This window comes from Lemur catta, chromosome 7, assembly GCF_020740605.2.
Source record: "Lemur catta isolate mLemCat1 chromosome 7, mLemCat1.pri, whole genome shotgun sequence".
NCBI lineage: Eukaryota > Metazoa > Chordata > Mammalia > Primates > Lemuridae > Lemur > Lemur catta.
Window position 1 is genome coordinate 43,296,401 of NC_059134.1, and position 14,582 is coordinate 43,310,982.

A 14,582-nucleotide genomic window follows, 5' to 3' on the forward strand; every position below is an offset into this window, starting at 1 on the left:
GCCATAGATAATATGCAAATAAATGAGCTTGGCTGTGTTCCAGTAAAATTTACTTAGGGACACTGAAATTTGAATTTCATATACTTGCCTTATGTCACAAAATATTATTCTTCTTTTGAATTTTTTTCAACCATTATCATGGAAAAGCCATCTTTCAACTTCAGCCAGGTGATCAAAGTTAGTATCATCAGTGAAAAATTACATTAACAGCATATCAGTACCCTGGATATGATATGATGGGAAAGACAATTTACATTTATGATCTTCCTTCCTCAAACCTATAACCCTGTCTAACAATGAGAAAAACATCAGATTCAAGTTGAAGGATGTTTTACAAAATACCTGACCAGTATTTCTCTATAGTCAAGGTCATTAAAAATAAGGAAAGTCTGAGAATCTATCACAGCCCAGAGGTGCCAAAGAAGACCTGATGGTCAAATGAAATGTAGTATCCTGGATGGAATCCTGAGACAGAAAAAGGACACTAGGTACAATTCTAAGAAAATCAGAATGAAATATGGATGTTAGCTAATAATGTGTCAACATTGGTTCATTAGTTGTGACATTTGTACCAAAGTAATGTAAGATGTTAACAATGGGGAAACTCAATGTTGGGAATATGAGAAACTTCTGTAATATATTCTTACAACTTTTCTGTAAATCTAAAACTATTCTAAAATAAGAACTTTATTAGATGGCAAAGCAGCACCCTACCCTCAAAAGCACAAAAACAAAATATTCACTCAGGGGCCATACAGAACTAGTTTGTAGGCCAGATTTGACCCTCGAGGCATAGTTAGCTGTTCCCTGCATTGTGCTATTCTGTCTCCTCCACCTGCCTTATTGGGTTGTTCAAAGGAAATAATGTACATGAAAGTACTTTGTAAGGTGCAAGCTATTCTATACATTATGCCTTTATTTATGTGCTTATTATATGTGTATTCATGTAACAAACATTTACTGAGTGACTACTATGTACCAGGCAGTTTGCTAAATTTTGATCAGTAAAGGTAAGAAAGACATAAGCAATGCCTTTGAGGAGCTAGAAACTGAGAGGAGTATTTAGGCATTTATATTAATCATCACAATGCCATTAGATAAAATTAGTTGATATCTATGCATACCAGCTATAACAGATTTATAAAGGAAAAGAGGTGAACTCTTATCACAAGAAGAAAAGACAGAAGAAGAGAAGAGAGGAGAGGAGAAGAGAAAAAGAGCATTTCAGAGGAGGAAGTAATGTTTTATCTGAGTCTTAACAGGGTAAACATGAGCTCAGTTGGAATATGAAGGATGATGGAGAATGGTGAGGGATGAGGGGGTCCCAGGGATCATCCAGGCAAAGGGAAGAGCATGAATAAAGGGCTGGACACGTGAGAGAACATGGAATGTTTTTAAATCTGCATGAGGTTTATTATGCCTGGGGCACATGGTATTATCATGGTGTTTATTTACTGAGCATTGACTCCACACCAAATGCAATGCTAGTGCTTTTACATGCACAACCTCCATCATCCTTATTGTTTGGTAGGCTCTTAAAATATGCCTCTGTTAAAGGATGAATTTTGTACCCCCAAATTCATATGAAGTCCTAACTCCCAGTCCCTTAGAAGTGATTGTATTGGAGATAAGGTCTTTAAAGAGTTAATTATTAATAAATTTAAATTGTTATTAGGGTGGGCACTAATCCAAAATTACTGCCGCCCTTATAAGAAGACAAAATTTGGACACCCACAGGTGTAGAAGAAACCAACTCAGCCAGTACCTTGATCTCAGACTTCTAGGATTTAGAATTGTGAGAAACTAAATTTCCATTGTTTAAGCCACTGAGTCTGGGGTAATTTGTTATGGCAGCCCCAGCAGACTATACATTGCCTGATCTGTAGAAAAGTTTCATTGGAAAGTGATAAATTCAGCTTTGAATCCATTTAGTCTTGTATTCTCTGGGACACACCAGAAATTTCAGAACTTAATTTAGAAGATAGAAGTGAGCTGAATATATGTATTTGTGAGTTACCAGTATTTGGGAGGTAGTTGAAGCCATGAGAATGGATGAAATTACTGGGAGAGAGGCATAGAGTAAGAGGAAGAAGGTCAAGGATGGATACCCAGGGACATCCACAGATCTGAATAAATGTGTGTGTTTGCTCACAGACATGGTTGCACATACCAGCTGTAGTTAATCCCCAGAGAGAGGTCATTTAGTGAGATACTAAAGTTTAGAGAGAAAAATCATCTGTAAATGAAAAATGTCCCACGATCATCCTCAAAATGAACAATTTTCCCATTTGAGGCAATTTATCCCTGTGATCCACCTGAAAAATACTTAACTTAAAAAAACTGTATAGGAATAGTCTGAGCTATTTCTTTCAAAGGAACTATAACTGGCAAATAAAGCTCTCATTGAAGTAAAAGGTGAACTAGAAATTTGGGCTCCCAAAATCTGAGGTCTTTATGTGCTGAAAGTACCACGCTTTGAATACCTCCGAATGCTATCATTGGTAAGCTAAGAAATAGGAATAGCTACGAAAAAAGAATAGACAACTTCAAGGCTTTAGTGAGAAAGAATAAAATGTCAGTGACACTTGAAATAAAAAAATCACAGGACATTTCCAACTTTAAAGTCAGCTCACTTTGTGCATGTGTGTAGAGGTTTAATGCCAGATTCAGTACATTATCCTGTTAGGAAAAAAGTGATTTTATTTAATAGGTTAATGTCTGCATTTTATTTAACTTTTATTGGGCTTACATATGCATATACATAGTAGTAATCTCCTAAAAATAACAATATTTTTTTTAAAAAAACAAAAAGCAAGTATATTAAAAATTCTGGGGGTCAGACTGGCTTCACTTGAGCTTTATGTAAGGCCTCAAATGGTGGAAAGAGATTTGCTTAATTTCTTTTTTTATTTCAGGATATTATGGGGATACAAATATTTTGTTGATAAGTATGACTTTGCCTCACCCAAGCCAGGGTTAGAGGCGTGCCCTTCCCCCATGCAATGCTCACCGCATACATTAGTTGTGACTTTACCCACCCCCACCCCCCCAGAACTTAATGAATATTACTACCATGTGAGCACCTTAGTGTTGATCAGTTAGTACCAATTTGATGGTGAGTACATGTGGTGCTTATTTTTCAATTCTTGTGATCAAATTAAAAAGCTTCAGCACAGCCAAGGAAACTATCATTAGGGTGAATAGACAGCCTACAGAATGGGAGAAAATATTTGCTTTCTACACATCCAATAAAGGACTGATAACAAGAATCTATACAGAACTCAAAAAGATCAACAAGAAAAACTCAAACAACCCTATCAATAAATGGGCAAAGGACATGACCAGAAACTTTTCAAAAGAAGACAGAATAATGGTCAGCAAACATATAAAAAAAATGCTCAACATCTCTAATCATCAGGCAAATGCAAATCAAAACCACAATGAGATATCACCTAACTCCAGTGAGAATGGCCTTTATCAAAAAGTCCCAAAACAATAAATGCTGGCGAGGATGTGGAGAGATAGGAACACTCTTGCTTAATCTCTTGGGCCCGCTTCCTCTGGATTATCTCACTGTTTCTGACTGGCTTTCTTTCATGGGGTCAAGGTGACTACAGATGGTCCCAGCTTTCCATTCAAGTTCAAGTGTTCAAGCAAAATTCCCATAGGGTCTCAGAGGCCATGATTGGATTATGTGCCCATTAATGAACCAATCACAGTGGCGGGAGCTCCTATGCTATGCTGATTTTCCTAAATCTGGTGTATGTGCCCCACTTTGATTTCATTTGGGTCCCATATTCTCTATAAATTCAAGAAGGGTATATCTGTAAACAGCTGATACCAGATGAAGAGTACATGAATGCTGAGTGGATAAAAAATATGCACAGATATTTATGTATACATATATAAAATTATAAGAAAATATAACACAAGCTAAAAAAATAAAAGTTCAAGGTATTCCAAATGCCATTTAATTTGTTGTATACATGTGAGAGGAACAAGTGGAAGGAGGAAAAAAAAACAAATAGTTGAGGACACTGATGATTTGATAGTACAATTAGACTGCTTCAGGAAGATGACTGTCTATAGCAAGTTATGGGGATAAAGGACTATTGAGGGTTATTTTGTGGAATAACATTTTAAAATGCTATTCTGAAACCTCTTTTTTATTAGCAAGAACCTCTTATTAGCAAGCTGATAAGTATTAAATATTATCTGTATTTATGTAGAAAATTGAAGTAATTAGAAGTTTTTACATGGACAGGGATTAGGAACTGGGATATTGTATTTTTCAGAAATGTGTGTGTGTGTGTGTGTGTGTGTGTGCCTTAACCTAAGACAACTGGGTGAGACCACATGTAACAGCCACAGAACTGTTTTCCTGAGGGTAATTGGCAGTATGAATGGTGGAGGCTCCATATGCATTATTAGGCTTTTGAGGAAATGCCCTCAGTGACCATATGTGGAATAATTCCTGCTAGAAAGTACTAGCATTATAGAAAATATGAAAATTGCATTCAATTTCAATTTTTCTCCCGGATCTCTCTCTCACCCTATATATTCCCATCCTCCATCGTATGTTGCCTCGTCTCCTTCATCTCCCCACTTGCAGTGGTCCTCCTTCCTCTGCCTCTGGATTCTCTATACCTTTAGTAACAACTCTCAACTGTGAGCCATAACACAGTCCATAGCTCCAAGGAACATTACAGCTACATGAAGCCAATCCCTTTAGTTTACATCTGATGAGTTTGGTGAGAGGCAGAGAGCTTGTGAGCTGCTAGTGTGTGACCTAGAACAAGAGTCCAGAGCTCTTCTTCCCTGAGCCCCTCTCATGCAAATGCTCTCTCACACCACCCATCACCTGCCTTACAGCCCACAGACCTGTATACTCTCTGAGTTCCAACGTCATCCGCTTTTTCCATAATTACCTCTAACTTGCCTTCAAGCAGTGGGCTCCCTACTGTGGCCAACTCTACCTAACTTTACTCTCTTCCTGCCTCTCAACTCGGACTTGATGTAATAGTAGTAGTAGTAGTAGTAGCAATATGATAATAATAAAATGACATATATTGGGTGATCACAATGTGTTGTTATCCATTAAAGATTTTATATTCATAACAATAGTTATTTTCACATAACTATTGAAGTAGATATCATTGTGTTCCTTATTTTATAAATGAGGGTTAGAGAAGTTAACTAATCTGTCTGAAGTCACACTGTTAGTAACTAACAGAATATGACCGAACACAGTCCATCTCATTCCAAAGTTGGAGCTCTTATCTGCAATCCTGTATTGCCTGCCTGATGTTTCCACATTCTGAACCATAGCATCATGTGGCTCACCGTCTGTTCACCCTTATGGCTGAGAAAGTCTAAATGACAAATGTTTGCCTTGAAATAGGGACTCAGATGAGTTATTCTCTTCTTCCATCTCATTTTTGCAATTCTAGTCTCAATTGGAATACTGAGCTATGAATGTTAATTTCAACCTCAGCTTTGAAATTGGGGAAGAAAGTAGAGTGAAGAGAAAGGGGAATGGGAATCATTGTGGTGGGGGTAGCAGGGGTGCAGGTGAGAAGTAGAATGATCGTTCCAAGTAGCAGAACTTTGAACCTGAGTTTCCTAGTGTTTCTGACTGAACTCTTTGTGCCGTGTCACCCTTTTGCTTGTGTTTTCTGTTTTCTTACCACTCGAGGATCTTGATAATATAATCAAATAAAATCCACTTGTCCAACATAAAACATGGCTTATGTGGGAAAATAAATCTGAGTCACCATAAAACCTTACCAAATCCCTGTAACAGATCTTGCAGGGGACTGGCAGGCAAGACAGAAAGACCCTGAAGTGCAACTAAGTTCAGGTCAATGGGAAGTATTTGTAGTTTGAACTTACGATTTACAATAAAGAGGAAATATGCTGGCTGTAAGCAGCAGAAGCATGTAATAACCCAGTCCCAATACATTTCAAAGTTGTTTGTATTGAACTCCAGCCATCTATAATTTGCTCTCCAGGGCATTGTCCCAGAGTGATTTTATGATATATATTTTTAAAAAGCTGACTGTTTTCAATAGTTTAGATATATTTTTTTTCTCAGTCTACTAAGTGTCATTAAGTCATGGAATTTTTAAGCTATAATAGATAAATGCCTTCAGCAGGTAAATTAAAAAGAGAAGATTTAATAAGTGAAAATGGTATGACTAAAAGTCAGGATGGAATAATTTTATATAGAGAGTGGAGGAGTTAGACAAAAGATATCAGGAAAGTCAATAGAGCAGAACTCATGATGACTGCAAAAAGAAATAAAGAAAGGTGATAGAGTTTCAGCATAACTTTCTAAATAAAATTGTAATTATCCTGCACCACGTAGTTCTTTCTGGAGAAGCTGAAAAAAGGCAGCAAAGGAAGAGCGGCTGAGAAAGGCGATGTCTAGGACCCACATTCCTGTACCCACTTTGCCCTTGGATGGAGACCATTTTCTCAGGATGCACTAATGTAGCAGGTTTGTATAGTACAGTTGGGTAGAGCAGGGTGCTCCACCCCCAGGCTTCAAGAAGAAGCAGGTAAAGCAGGTAGCCTTTTGATGATGAGAAGTTTCTCCAAGCTCTCCTACTTATTAATTGTGTGACCCTGGCCAAGTTATCCAACCGCGTGATCCTCAGTGTCTTCATTTGTAAAACAAGAGTACTAGATCCATTCCTAGAGAGGGCCAATCCAATATTTACAAAGATGTAAATAATGATATGCAAAGATTATCAATTTAAAATTAGATTTACATGCTCACAACACATTCACTCTTCCAGCAGCACAGAAGGACAACTGAGTCTACCAGCCAGTTGGCGAGAAAACTCTCTAAGAGTAAGGTGCCCCTGAGCGTCACACAGTGTTACTGACACATGTCCGAGGGCCACATTACCAGTTACAAAACTGACTTCATGGCACATTTTGTGCGTGTTGTTTGGTCAGAACCCCTGTATAGCTGGTTTCAGCTTTGCCTACTTTGTGAAGTTTAAATGAAACAAGGACTCCTGTTTCATAGCAACACAATCTAATTCTAAAAATTTAAGTAATATTTTAAAAAATCCTAGTTTCAATCCACTAAATTGATTTTAAGTCTCACGAATGGGTCATGACCCACTGTTGAAAAGCCCTGATACTGATAATAATATCCAATTACTCAAAGAAAACCCAGTCTCTGCGCACACAGCAGGTTCTGTAGTTACTTTCCTAGTATAAAAAGCCTTTGAGGATTTCTGGGCAGAACACAGTGATCCAAAGCCTAGGATTTAGTCCATGTGGCTATACTGCATGTACTTTCTGCTCATAAAAGGACACTGGCCTTTTAAGTATGCTGGCTTTGGTGACCTCCTGTGGGACTGACCTCTCAGGAATGGGAATGGTTAGCTACTTTACAAAGGAATAAGCAGGAAAATGACAGTTGTATGGGCCACTGCTTGCTTCCTTCTTTGGCTGGAATTCTGACCAGGAAGAATGGGCTGGGTAAGGGAGTGTGTGTGTGTATGTGAATGTGTGTGTGTATAGAAATCAGGGAGAATGAATGAAGTGATTAGAAGGTAAATTAAGAAAGCTCCAAGGCCCAGTTACTTCAATTATTTGTAGTTAAAACATCATTATGAGCAATTAATGAGCAGCCATATGGCACATCTCTGAAAGTCTAACCAATAACTAGATATTATTCAGTAAAGCTGCTCACTTCACATTCAGGTGGTTATAAGCAATACGGTCCCATTTGAGTAGCATTAAAAAGTGAAACAACAAAACACCAGGCAACCATTTCCCCTGCCAGACACACACATGCACACATATATACACACCCCTTCCTTCAACAATGTCCTGGATTATTTCATTTACTAGATAAAGTTATGAGAGTGATAATTCAAGATATAACTAAGGTTTCCATTAGGATTCCTTGATGCGAGCTACAGACACCAGTTCTGGCTAATTTGAGCAACAAAAAGTGTCACTAAAAAATATGAAGGTAATTGATGACTAAAGAAAAGGCCAAAAGCTACAGTTGTCAGAAAGAGCAGGTCCACAGTGGCTCTGAGGGGTCTCTCTAGATGAAAAACTCCACTTCTTTTGTGTATGTGGGAGTGTGTGTGTGTGTGTGTATGTACACACGTGGGTGTGTTAGTATATGTTGGATAGTTAAAAGCTGTGCATTTGTAACTGGATTGAATAACAATAGTAAAAAGACTAATTCGAGTAAACTCTTAACTGAGCACCAATTTTTTTGCCAGGGATTAGTCTGGAGCTTGTGATACATCTGCAAGTAAAACAGACACAGTTCTCTGCCCTTATGGGGTTTCCGTGTTTTTATAATCCATCCTAAAGTGTGGTCTTAAGCAATGTTGATAATAGGATGGTAAAATGTTTTCAATAACATTCATCTTTGGTAAGTTTACTTACCTAAAATTTAAGATTATCTACCTTTTGGTTAATAAAACAAATATTTGATACAGAGGTATATATATATTTTTCACTTTTAGAAGGAGAGACAGGGTATCAAACTATCGTAATTATTGAAAAATACACAATAAACATATAAATGTACTTACATCTGGCTAAATGTTACACAAAAATAGCTCAATAAACTGTGGCCCTTACAACTAAGTGTGTTTATCATTTAAGGTTGAGATACTGCATGTGTTCGGTTTGCTTAATACCGCTTACTTTACTTAACATAACACATTCAAAAAGCATTATTAAATGAAAAAAATAACTCCCTAGAATAAGTACTTATGGAATTATACCCTCAATGTAACAATAACCAGAGTAAGGTCTAAAAATCCTAGTAACCTGAACTCAGGTTCTGGAGCACAACTCTGGGAAACTAAAAAAAAAAAAAAAGAAATCACTAACTTTAATATGTAAGAGGGGAAAAAAATGCAATTTAGAGGATAGCTTTCACGTAAAAATTTATCATTTTCATTAAAATCAAAACAAGTGATATAATAAAATAACAAAAGTTAACATAAGGTAACTTGTGAATTCACAGTAAGTAGTGCTAGTATGACAAAAAATGGTATTACAAATATTGGATTTCATTTAAATGAAAGTGGAATTCTTTCCCAGTTAATCAGCAAGGACTTCTTTTGAAACCAAGTTAATGCACAGGACAATTATTATATTTTGGAAAATTAATTTTGTGTCTTCCTCTCTCGCACTTGCCTCTGTAAAGAGCCGAATATAGAAAAAATGGGAGCGCGTCCTACGTTTGGAAGCCTCTTTCCTTTCTTCCCTTTCTGGCTCCAGCAGGAAAAGGATTCCCTGTTTATTTCTTCCCCGGACATCACACACGGCTGTGCCCGGGCGATGGCGGTGCCCCGCTGTCACCGCTGCGGCCTCAGCGCCGGCCCCTGCTGCTCAGCCCCGGGAAGGGCAACTTAACGAACCGACATAGCTGGAGTCCATGCTGCTTTTAGCTGGTCCAGAAGCGTTGTTTAATATAACCTTGCGATTCGGTTGCCTTCAACCAAAGCTTTCTCGTAGTCAAAGGCAAATGGTGATGAATGAAATAATTAAACGTTGAAGTGCACCACAGTGGACTTTTCAATGAACAACGCTGGTTTTTGTCTTCATTACATACAACGGTAAGAGAATCTCTCTTCAGAAGTGGACAATACTTCCTAGCCACCTTGATTTTTGTCAGTCTGTTATCTCTGTTGTCTAATAAGGAACGCTGGACAAGTGGCATCCAGGCTATGAATCATTCCAAAGCCTGTGCAACCCTAATGACCACCAGTGACTTTGTGGTCAGAGCCACATAATGAGTTCAGAACAGACACTTGCATCTACAAACGGAAAGGGGAGGGTTTTGTTTTATTATTTTTTTCTACTACTTCAACCCACATCCCCACATTGTAAATATCCCCTTAGAGAGTGGCATTCCTTCTTACATATTTACAGTGGACAAAGCTCAAAAATAATAAGCACAAGTCCTTCCTATACTTATGTAAGTGATACTTTGACATTGACTGTTTACCCATGAAAGATGATTTGGGATCAGATGTAGAAAGGAGTGTGCTTCTAGAAGTAGAACAAAAGCCTCAAAGTGTAAGAGTCAGATTTTTAGTTAGAGGACCCCTGACTCACCAGCTGTCATTGGCCAAGTCACTTCCTCACTTTCATTTCTTTGGGAGGTTTTTACCCATAAACCTGAGAGAGTCTTTTGCTGGACACTTTGCAGCTGTACTTTGGGAATTTATATGTGTGAAGTTTTTTTGAGTTAACAATTTTTAACTATAATATGCTTCCTTGAACTAGGAAAGTAAAACAGGTGGGGCAAGTATGGTAGCAAAAGCATGAAATCAATAGTCAGAAGGCCCGGATTTGATCCTGTGTTTACTAAGGAATAACCCTGGAAATTTTTTAACTATTCTAAGATTAATTTTCTTATAAATGGTGATAGTAAAAATTTCCAGCACTTAAGAGTTGTGTAGGTAACAGTGTATTGTGATCCAGAACACAGTGCTTGCATTGGAATTCTCTGTGAATTATTGCCCATGTGACTAATTGTCTAACCTCTGTAAACCTCAGTTTTTTTTTTAAAATGTAAAATGATACTTACCTTTAGGATTTTTTGAAGCAATAAATGAGATAATCCTAATAAAATTTTAGAATAGTGTTCCACATATAGCTGTTATTGCTGTTGCTATTATAATTATGATTATGTGAATATTAAATGAAGTAATGGATAAAAAGTGTCCTGTAAAATCTCAAGTTCTGTATGAATTTACTTACTCTTTTTGTGAAACTTGTTCCTAATAAGATCACCTTTTCTAGATACCTGGTTTGTGCTTAGCGAAATCTTATTATTCTCAAAATAACACCCAAACAGGATTTTACGAAGGTTAACCACTCAATTATTATTTGATTTCACAAAAATGTTACCATTTATCCTGTAAGCTTATATTTCCAAAGTCATAGATTTAGTCACCCAAATCAAATATAATGACACCTTATTACATGGGAATTTGGGATCACGAATATGACGTTTTTAAGTAACTGAAGTTTTACGAATCAACCAAATGATTTCAACTGCTTTTATAAGAAATCTTTCTATAGTGTATAACCTCCTACTTTCTTAAAAATATGGATTATGATGTGACACTTTCTCAGTGACTTAAGATAAGCATGATGGCAGTTGGCAATTGCATTAAGTTCCGTGAGGGTAGGTTTTGTTCTCTTTTTCATTGTCTAGCTGTCAACTGTCACTTCCAGGGTTGGTGCACTTGCTTCTTATGGCCATCTGTCTTCCAATTTCCTGTTGCTAATGTGCTGAGCTATGAGAATTCAGGTGACTAAGAGACTCAGTCTTGTGTGTAAATGAAGAGACTATCCTCCTGTTTCACAAAATACTAAACTTTCGGTACAAAGGACGTGAGCAGTTATTTCAGGGTTTGTGGTTTTATTTCTTTGCTTCTAGGTTCTCAGCAGCTCTAAAAATAATTGAAATATCCAGAAAAAATTATTCCCAGGAACATAAAAAACCAAGTTATAAAGGATTTTGGAAGTACAAGTATGTTCTATTAATGAGGATAATTATAAATTTCCTGGTTATCTATAATTGATAATATTTTCTGAATTTTCTAATATGATAATAATAGTGATATCTAATATTATTGAAGGGTAATGTGTGTCATTTAAAAACTTTACGTATTTGCTTATTTATTTTATTTAACTAATGCTGGCATAATGCTAATTTATATGCTAGATACTCCACTAAACCATTTGTAAATATTAACTTATTAAATGCAATACATTTTTTTGTGCAAGTGCTCATTCATTTCTTAAGCTGTCATTATCTGTGATTTATAAATGGGGAAACTGAGCTTCTGAGAAGTTCTATAATTTGCTCAAGGTCTCACAGCAATTGAGTGGTAGTGCCAGTATCTGCAGGCAGGGCTGTGTGCATCTAAGAATATGATCTTATACCATAAACACTCCAGAAGACAGCTAGCAGTGAAAATAGAAGCCGTATATTCTGAGAATCTGAATCCAGTATCATTCAATTTAATGGCTCAGGACAAAAGTGAGATGATCCTCATACTGGCAAAAAAATGGACTTTGAGGAGGCACTTGCCATTTAAAAGGAAGGAGTAGCAGGTTTGAAAGATATTGTTATGAGTGTAAAACATCCACTTTCGTCCTCTAACTTGCCTTCATCCCGTTCCTAATCAGGACTGCAAGATATCGTATACCATTTTTTCTCAATGTTTTAATACTTCACATTGATCAAGAGTACAGGCTCTGGAATCCGGTTACTTGCTGTCCGGGTGTGAAGAATTTAAATTGCTTGAGAGGTTTCCTCATTTGTGAATTGGTACTAGAATAGTCCCTACCTCATAGGGTTATTTTGAGAGTCAAATGAAATAATAGTTCTTAGCAGAGAGTATGCCATATGTTAATTGATCAATAAACACTTGTTTTTAACATCACCATTTTGAAAATGTGTTCCACAGAAAACTGATACCATGAGCAGCTTAGAGAAAAAAATAAAGGCTACTTTTGTCAATAAATTTAAGAAATGATGCTTTTAGAGTTGTGATGTATGTTGTCATAGTACAAGCACTTTAAGAATCTGCAATAAGAAACATGTTTAACTTATTTAGCTCAGTATTTCCCAAACTTATTTGTGTATAGAACTTGTGTATGTATGGTGTTTGTACAAGTGTGTGTGTATATGGGTGTGTTTGTAAAATATCCAGTCCACAAGACTACATTTTCATGAAACATATTGCTGGGAAATGCTATGCCTCACTAAAATATCTGAAATTGAAGTGACAAGAAATGTGTGGAGTGGAGATTGATGTGATAATTCCAAACCTGGATCATATCAGTAGGGCTCAAATACTAGCATGCCTGTGGACAGAGTTAAGTAAGGAACTTAGATCCTCGGAGGGTGACTTCATGTGTTACTAGGAGAAACTCTTTGGTTTGACCCTGTGAACTTTGATCATTATTACCATCATCACCATCATCACGTCATCCATCACTGTCACCATATATGTAGTGGTTTAATATATGGCAAGCACAGTGTTAAGTGATTTATCTGCGTTAGTTCTAATAGCCACCCCGTTACGTAGGCATTCAACTTTAATTTTTATATAATGGGACATGGGCTTAGAGAGGTTATGTTATGTGCCTATGATAACAGGGATAAATATAGAATATTCTCTTATACATCTGTCTGTCATGAAAAGTAGCTCGACTCATTATTAGCGAGAATAATTGCTAGTGAAAATGTTCTAACAATAGCTCGCCTGGTGGAGTACATGCTAGGATCCGTGTGACTGGGCATTTCAGAAGCGTGCCCTCCTAGGAGGTAGGTTTCCTCAATAGCTGTACCTTCTTTCTGTGTGTCAGACAAATGCCCCCTCAAAGGCCCAGACTGTAGGGAACCTGAAAACAGCAGGAGGGAGCATGGCCCATTTAATGATGGGGATCATTTTGCTTCATCATAGCACAGTCTTTTTCTTTATAATTTTGGAATAGTGAAGCTGAACTTCATCATGCTGCTAGCATTAAGGTCTGTTACAGGCTTTCATGGTGCAGTGAAAGAGCCAGCCTTATGCCTGGAGACCATCATTTAGTACACAGTAAGACAGGGACAGAATTATGTAGGACAGAGGTCTGGAAACTCTGTCTATACAGCATATTTGTCTTGCCACCTATTTTTGTGTGGTTTGTGAGCTAAGAATGGTTTTTAACATGTATAATATGTAGATAACTACATATGTAATATCCTCAATTTTGTTTCTTGATCCATAAAGCTTAAAATATGTACTACCTGGCCCTTCTCAAAAAATGTTTTCTGATTCCTGATTCAGAATATTAATTTCATAGACTTTTCCTGATATCCTCAGTTAAAAAAAAATAAAGATCAAGTACCAACCTAGTTTAACCATTATTGTTGAAGGAGAGGTGCCATTGTCTGCAGAAAATATTAGCCATGGAAGAAACTGCAGAGAATGGTCAATTAGTGCTTTACTACGGATTTAATCTATATTTTCATTTACATAAAATATAATCTAAATATTTCCAACCCTGATAGCCATGATTGTACATGTCTTCTGGCTCCCTCCCCCATAGTTGATAAGAACTGAGACGGACACATGATAAGTTATGTCAAACTCTTGTTTCTGATGGATCAAGGAATTGGATTACAGTTAGCATCCGAGTGTGGGTTGGTCTTAGGCATACTTAAATACCCTTGCTGTGTGGTTCAGCCATTTTAATAACGCACAGAGAGAGCAGAGAAAGGAAGGTTGTTTACACAGGGATAAAAATATGAGCAGAGAGCAGAAGAGAATCAAGAAGAGACTACTACCTGATCACTGACAGCTCTCTTACTTAGTTTCAGGAGGCTCTAAAGCTGCCTTCCAACATGGCAGTCACTGGTTACCTGTGACTACTGAGCCCTTGAAATGTGGCTTATTCCAAATTGAGTCATGCTGTTCATGTAAAATGTACATCAGATTTTAAAAACTTAGTACAAAAAAGAATATAAAATATCTCATTAATATTTTACACTTATTCTATGTTGAAATGATAATAGTTTG